General features: G+C 39.8%; 2 pseudogenes; one reads left to right on the top strand and one right to left on the bottom strand.

Annotated features, from left to right (window-relative positions):
• The first annotated feature begins 410 nt into the window (after window positions 1–410).
• Window positions 411–1,079, top strand: LOC131821046 (small ribosomal subunit protein uS7m-like; annotated as a pseudogene).
• A 963-nt stretch (window positions 1,080–2,042) lies between these two features.
• On the bottom strand, window positions 2,043–2,705 carry LOC131821439 (ubiquitin-conjugating enzyme E2 variant 2-like; annotated as a pseudogene).
• Window positions 2,706–8,116: the final 5,411 nt, after the last annotated feature.

Below are 8,116 nucleotides of genomic sequence, written 5' to 3'. Positions count from 1 at the left end.
TGTGTGGTAACTGAGAAGTCCTATAAAAGTTTAACAAGATCCAAAGTCTCATAACATAATAGCCCCAATTGCCAGGATACACAAAAATAATCACTCATCATACTAAGAATCAGGAAAATCTGAATAAGGAAAAGAAAATCATCAGATGAAAACAAGAGACACAAATAATAGAATTACATTAGTCATCATGTTTCAATGAAAAATTATGTAAAAGATGAAAGAAAATGAAAAGATAGAAAGTCCCAAAGTTCCCATCAAATAAATATAGTGTCCCAGCAAAGAAATAGAAGACATAAAGAAAAATCAAACTTTGGGACTGAAAATACAATAACCAAAATGAAAAATTGCTAGAAGGAGCCAACAGCAGAATAGAGTTGATATGGGAAAGAATGAGTGGACATAAAGATAGAATGGTAGAAATTACCCATTCTGAGAAGTAGGAGCAGGAACCCAGGAAGATTCAGCTTATTAAAGCTGCTCCAGTGACAAAAACAAGTTTGAAGACCCAGTCAGTAAATTCACCACTATGATTATGAAAGGAGGAAACAAAATACTGGCCAGATCCCTCGTGATGCAGACTCTGGAAGCTGGAAAAGGGAAGGAGTTTGAGAAGTACAATGTTGCTTCCGCAGAGGAACAGGCAACCATCCAGCACAACCCCTTCACCAGCTTCCACCAAGTACTGAAGAACTATGAGCCTGTGATTGGGTTGGTACCCACCTTCAGAGGTGGCCATTTCTACCAAGACCCTATGTCACTAGATGATCGGGGTCATCGTTTTCCTGATAATGAAGTGGATGATTACTGAGTGCCGGGAGAAGAAGCACTGGTGGATGCTGATGCTAGAGAAGCTGTCACATGAGCTGCTGGAGGCTTTTCACAAACAGGGCCCTGTGGTCAAGAAGAAGCATGACATGCACAATATGGTGGAGGCCATCCATGCCCTGGCTCACTATTGCTGGTGGCAGACAGAGGGTAGAGGCTCAAGGAGGAGCCCAGGGCTTTCTCCTACAAGAAACAACATGAGCCACTGTCATGGTGAAAAACACTTGGGGGTTAAGGATGTAGTTCCCTTTTAAAGGCCATCAGGCCTCATAGGATGGAGCAACATATTTATTGCTTGTAAGTCCTTTCTCTGGGGGCTAGAACTTGGTTTTCCTGTCCCATTTCCTTACAAAGAGGGAACATATCAATTTGGATTTCCCCCAGGAAACATAGGGCCTATCCAGACACTCTTCCCTCAGTTCAGGGTAGAATTCAGGATGACACTAAAGGAAGCAGGATTTGTTTTTTGTTTTTGTTTTTGTTTTTGTTTTTGAGGACAAGTTCCACATTTTATTTACATTTTAAGACTAACTTTAATCTCAAAATCACATACCCATACACCTATTTCCTTTTTGCTGATTTCACTTAAATTCACGGTTTGTCAAACAAAGACTGTAAACAAATATTTACCATGTCTGTTACATGTAACACACAGGAACAGCTTTTAACAGAAATTCATCGACCTCCCCCACAACATTTTTTATTATAAATACAGGTATCAAAACAATCCTGAACATTTTTTTGATACTACTAGTAGTCAGCCCCCATACCACTTCAAAAATTAACACAATTTGTGACAATATTCATTGTACCTGCTACGTAGACAATTTCAACTGAAGCTCTTTCACTAAGTAAGATGGACAAAGCATGCCATTTCTGGTTTTCCTCTTGAAATTTTTTTTACTTTTCAGAAACACACATGCTTACACAGCATCTGATTCTTCTCTCCATGCTTTCATCTTGTAAACCTGAATTATATTTTGAGTACTCCAGGTTTATGCTTAAATTATTTTATATATTTATTTGACAGACAGAGATCACAAGTAGGCAGAGAGGCAGGCAGAGAGAGAGAGGGGGGAAGCAGGCTCCCTGCTGAGCAGAGAGCCCGATGCGGGGCTCCATCCCAGGACCCTGGGACCATGACCTGAGCCAGAGGCAGAGGCTTAACCCACTGAGCCACCCAGGCGCCCCTTTTATGCTTAAATTATAATGCCTTAACAAGAGAAAAAAAAAATTATGCTGCATTTTTCCTCCTGTAACCTGAAAACATAATGGTGTACATATGTTAAATATATTCTTACAAATGTCCAGATCATGTTTACCAGCTGGAATTCTTTTACTTAATGTGTGAGTATTTTGCATTGTGATATTTAATCAAGACATTAACATGAGTAGAAGGTTGTTGATTTAAGACAAGTTTGAGATCCACTAAAATTAATTGTTGTATGTTTGTCCTTCTGGTGGCTATGGAAGCTTCATATTTTCTTTGGACATCATTAGACGTCTTAGCTCTTGAAGTACAACTTTAATGCTCTATGAATTTTGCCATTTTGCTAACACTGGTATGCTCCGTGCATCCACCATTCCACTGGAATTATTAATTCCATTCATATTAATTTTGGTTACTAATCTAACTGATGGAGGATCTTCTGGGTATTTAGGTCCACATTCTAATTTCAGGCTATATATTGGGTTTTCATAATTTGTCCTTGGTGTCCCAATAATCATGCCTGTCCACCTCATAAGTGTCATATCTTCATCATCTTCAAGGCCCCAGCTAACCATACCATCACCTACTCCTTTGTGTCCTTTTTCAAGTTCTTCCAACAAGCAAAAATTACGAGGAACTTTAACTCCTGTGAAGACCGCCATCTTCTCCTGTAGCCGGATGCCTGTTTTTGTACTTTTTAACGATTTTATTTATTTATTTATTTGACAGAGAAAGACACAGTGAGAGGGAACACAGCAGGGGAAGTGAGAGAAAGAGGGGAGAGAGAATCCCAAGCAGACTCCATGCTGAGTGTGAGCCTGATGTAGGGCTTGAGCCCACAACCCCTGAGGTCATTACCTGAGCTGAAAGTAAGAGTTAGATGTTCAACTGACTGTGCCAGCCAAGCAACCTAAGAAGCAGTTTGTTTGTTTGTTTTAATTTTTTAAATTTTTTATTAACGTATGATGTATTATTAGCCCCAGGGGTACAGGTCTGTGAATTGCCAGGTTTACACACTTCACAGCACTCACCATAGCACATACCCTCCCCAATGTCTATAACCCAACCACCCTCTCCCTATCCCCTTCCCCCCAGCAGCCCTCAGTTTGTTTTGTGAGATTGAGTCTCCTAAGAAGCAGTTTTAATATTAGAAAAGGATTATTAGAAAATTCTCACCCTGGGTGGTGCCTAGGTGGCTCAACCGGTTAAGCGTCTGTCTCTGGCTCAGGTCATGATCTCAGGGTCCTGGGATTGAGTCCTGCATCAGGCTCCCTGCTCAGTGGGGAGCCTGCTTCTCCCTCTGCCTCTGCCTGCCACTCCCCCTGCTAGTGCTCTCTATCAAATAAATAAATAAAATCTTTAAAATTTTTTTTTTAAATTAAATTTAAAAAAGAAAGAAAATTCTCACCCTGAACTGGTATAGCATGTGATGTGGCTCTGCCATTTACTAAAACTGAATGGAAATTTTAAAAAAGGAAAAAGAGAAAAGAAATGACGAATTCTGAACAATAGGAAAAAAAAAAGTGGGAAAAAGTACTTAGGGACCTGTGGTTGTATAACAAAAGATCTAACATTTATGCCATCAGATTCTCATAAAGTGATAAGAATGGTGCTAAAGTGGTATTCATTTTATTTATTTATTTTTTTACCTACTTACTTACTTACTTATTTACTTATTATTTTTTATTTGCCGGAGAGAGACACAGGGAGAGAGGGAACACAAGCAGGGGGAGTGGGAGAGGGAGAAGCAGGCTTCCCACCAAGCAAAGAGTCTGATGCGGGGCTTGATCCCAGGACCCCAGGACCCCAGGACTACGACCCCAACTGAAGTCAGGTACCTAACAGTAGAGCCACCCAGTTGCCCCTAAAGTAGTATTCAAAGAAACAATGGCTGAGAGGTGCCTGGCTGGCTCAGTTCAGAAAGCATGTGACTCTTGATCTGAGGGTTGTGTGTTGAAGCCACACCATTGAGTGTCGAGCTTACTTTATTTATTTGTTTGTTTATTTGTTTATTTATTTTAAAAAAGATTTTATTTATTTATTTGACAGAGAGAGAGAGACACAGTGAGAGAGGGAGCTCATGTAGGGGGAGTGGGAGAGGAAGAAGCAGGCTTTTGGTGGGGCAGGAAGCCCAGTGTGGGGCTTGATCCAAGGACCCTGGGATCATGACCTGTGCCGAAGGCAGATGCTTAACGACTGAGCCACCCAGGCACCCTAGACCTTACTTTATAGCAAACAAATAAATGAAAAATAATAATGGTTTAAAATTCTCCACATTTGGCAAATGACATAAACTTACAATTGTAAGAAACATACAAATGAAAAACCTCAAAAAGGATAGACCCAAAGAAATTCATGCTACAATACATTAGAATCAAGCTCCTGAAATTTAGAGACAAAGAAAACCTAAAGAGTAGTAAGAGAGAAATGACACCTTACTTTCCAAGGGAAAAGAACACAAAATTACAGCAGATTTCTCAATACAAGCTCAGGATGAGCACAGACAAGAGGTGGGTGCTCCCTTCTCTACACAATCTCCACTTGTGGCTCCACCTTGAGGCCAGAGGGAGTGGCACACTTTAGCATTTTTAATGCTAAGCAAAGAAATATGAACCCAGAATTCTATATCCAGTGAAAATATTCTTCATCAAAAAAGGACAAATCTAGGGGCGCCTGGGTGGCTCAGTGGGTTAAGCGGCTGCCTTCGGCTCAGGTCATGATCTCAGGGTCCTGGGATCGAGTCTCACTTTGGGCTCTTTGCTCAGCAGGGAGCCTGCTTCCCTCTCTCTCTCTCTGCCTGCCTCTCCGTCTACTTGTGATCGCTCTCTGTCAAATAAATAAATAAAATCTTTAAAAAAAAAAAAAAAAGGACAAATCATCTCAGGTAAAGGGAAATGAAGAGAATTTGTTGCCAGCAGACCTACCCTAAAAGAACGGCTAGAGGAAATTAATAAAACAGGAAGGAAATAATACAAGAAGGAGTCTTAGAATATCCAGAAGGAAGAAAGTATAATAAGAAGAATCAAAAATTGCATAATACAATAGACCTTCCTTTTCCTCAAGTTTCTAGACACTAAAAATAAACTATCTGAAAAAAAATGTTTAATCGCTGTGCAATATAATCAAAACAACAAAATAGTTAGGAATGGGAATAGGAAGTGAAGCTCTCTACTGTGAAAACTGTAAAACATTGATTTAAGAAATTGAAGAAAATGTAAATAAATGGAAAGATAACCCATGTTCATAGGTTATGTTCATAGGTTGGGAGAATATTGTTAAAATTTCCATCCTACCCAAAGTGATTTGTAGATTCAATGCAATCTCTACCAAAATTCTAATGCTGTTTTTCACAGAAGTAGAACAAACAATCCTAAAACTCACATGGAACCACAAAATACCCTGAATAACCAAAGCAATCTTGAGAAAAAACAAAGCTGGAAGCATCACATTCCTGATTTCAAACTATATTACAAAGCTACAGTAATCAAAACAGCATGGTATTTGCATAACAGGCACACATACCAAAGGAACACAGTTACGAGCCCAGAAATAAACCCACACATATATGGTGGACTAATATGTGACAAAGGAACCAAGAATAGACAATGGGGAAATGAGAGTCTCTTTAACACGTGGTGCTTGGAAAACTGGATAATCCCATGCAGAAGAATGAACCTTGATCTTATACCACTAACAAAACTTAATTCAAGGTATTTTAAGGATTTAAATATAACACCCAAAACATTATAGCTCCTAGAAAAAGACATAGGGGAAAAAGCTGCTTGACATTAGTCCTGGCAATATTTTTTTGGCTACAAGGCCAAAAGCACAGTCGACAAAAGCAAAAATAAATAAATAAATAAAAATCATCAAGAGGGATTTAAACTAAAAACTTCTACACTGCAAAAGAATTAATCAATAAAATGAAAAGGCAACCTATGGAATGGGAAATAATATCTAACCATCTATCTGATAAGGGATTAACAGACAAAATACATAAGGAACTCATACAACCCAAGAGCAAAAACCCCCTGAAAATTCTAATTTAAAAACGACCAGAGGAGCGCCTGCGTGGCTCAGTGGGTTAAGCCGCTGCCTTCGGCTCAGGTCATGATCTCAGGGTCCTGGGATCGAGTCCCGCATCCTGCTCTCTGCTCAGCAGGGAGCCTGCTTCTCTCTCTCTCTCTCTCTCTCTCTCTGCCTGCCTCTCCGTCTACTTGTGATTTCTCTCTGTCAAATAAATAAATAAAATCTTTAAAAAACAAAAACAAAAACAAAACAAATAAACAAAAAAACGACCAGAGGAACTGAACAAGCATTTTTCCAAAGAGGTATACAAATGACCAATAGGTACATAAAAAGGGGCTCAACATCACTAACCATCAGGGAAATGCAAATGAAAGCCACCAGTTAGAATGGCTATTATAAAAAAGACAAGAGGGTCACCTGGGTAGGTCAGTTGGTTAAGCTCTCCCTTCGGTTCATGTCATGAATCAGGGGTCGGGGATCAAGTTCCGCATTGGGCTCCCTGCTCAGCATGGACCCTGCTTCTCAATCTGCCTCTGCCTCTCTCTCTCTGTCTCTCATGAATGAATAAATAAAATCTGAAAAATAAAAAACAAAAAACAAACAAGAGATGACAAATGTTGGCAAGGATATGGAGAAAAGAGGACCTTTGTGCACTACTGGTGAGAATGCAAATTGGTACAGCCATTAGGGAAAAAAGTACAGAGGTTGTTCCAAAAATTAATAATAGAACTCCCATATGATCCAGCAATCTCACTTCTGGGTATATAGCCAAAGGAAATGAAATTAGGATCTCGAAGAGATATCCAGAATCCCATTTTCATTGTAGCATTATTCACAGTAACCAAGACATTGAAATAGCCTAAGTGTCTAAGGATGAATGGAATAAATGTGACACAGAGACTCACACACACAATGGAATATTATTCAACTACCAGAAAGAAGGAAGGCCTGCCATTTGCAACAACATTTTTTTACAAATTTTTTTTTAAAGACTAATTCATTTATTTATTTGACAGACAGAGATCACAAGTAGGCAGAGAGGCAGGCAGCGAGAGAGCAGGAAGCAGGCTCCCCGCAGAGCAGAGAGCCCGATGCGGGGCTCGATCCCAGGACCCTGGGATCATGACCTGAGCTGAAGGCAGAGGCTTTAACCCACTGAGCCACCCACGTGCCCCTGCAACAACATTTGGACCTTGAAAGTTTTATGCTAATTGAAATAAGTCAGAGAAAGACAAATACTATGTGATATCACTTATATGTGAAACCTAAAAAAAGACAAACTTGGTGTACCTGGGTAACTCAGTTGGTTATGTCCATATATTTTTTTAAAGTTTTTTTTTTTTAATTTATTCATTTGACAGAGATCACAAGTAGGCAGAGAGGCAGGCACAGAGACAGAGGCTGCAGGCTCCCCGCCGAGCAGAGAGTCTGATGTAGGGATCGATCCCAAGACCCTGGGATCATGACCTGAGCCAAAGGCAAAAGCTTAACCCACTGAGCCACCCAAGCGCCCCGTTGTGTCCAACTCTTGATTTCGGCTCAGGTCATGGTCCCAAGGTCATGAAATTGAGCCCTGCATCAGGTTCTAAGCTGGGCATGTAGTCTGCTTAAGACTCTCTCCTCTCTCTCTACCCCTACCCACCTCCCCCCTCCCTGCCTTGCTCTCTCACTCTTAGAAAAGAAAATAATTAATTAAAAAGTCAAACTTACACAACAGAGAGTAGAATGGTTCTTGCTGGATCCTAGGGGCAGGAGAAATGGGAATGTGTTGGTCAAACTTTCTATTATAAAATGAGTAAGTTCTGGTGATCTAATGTACAGCATGAAGACTAGAGTGAACAATACTATATTATCTGAAAGTTGCTAAGAGTGTTAATTTTAAATATTCTCACCACACCAAACAAATAATAATTATGTGAGGTGAAAGAAGTGTGAACTAATGCTACTGGGGTTATCATTTTACAAGATAAACATGTATCAGATCATCATGTTGTACATCTTAAACTTACACAGTGTTTATTATCAATTATATCTCAGGAAAGCTGTGGGGAA

This window comes from Mustela lutreola, chromosome X, assembly GCF_030435805.1.
Source record: "Mustela lutreola isolate mMusLut2 chromosome X, mMusLut2.pri, whole genome shotgun sequence".
Classification (NCBI taxonomy): domain Eukaryota; kingdom Metazoa; phylum Chordata; class Mammalia; order Carnivora; family Mustelidae; genus Mustela; species Mustela lutreola.
This window is presented reverse-complemented; position numbering and strand designations above follow the sequence as displayed.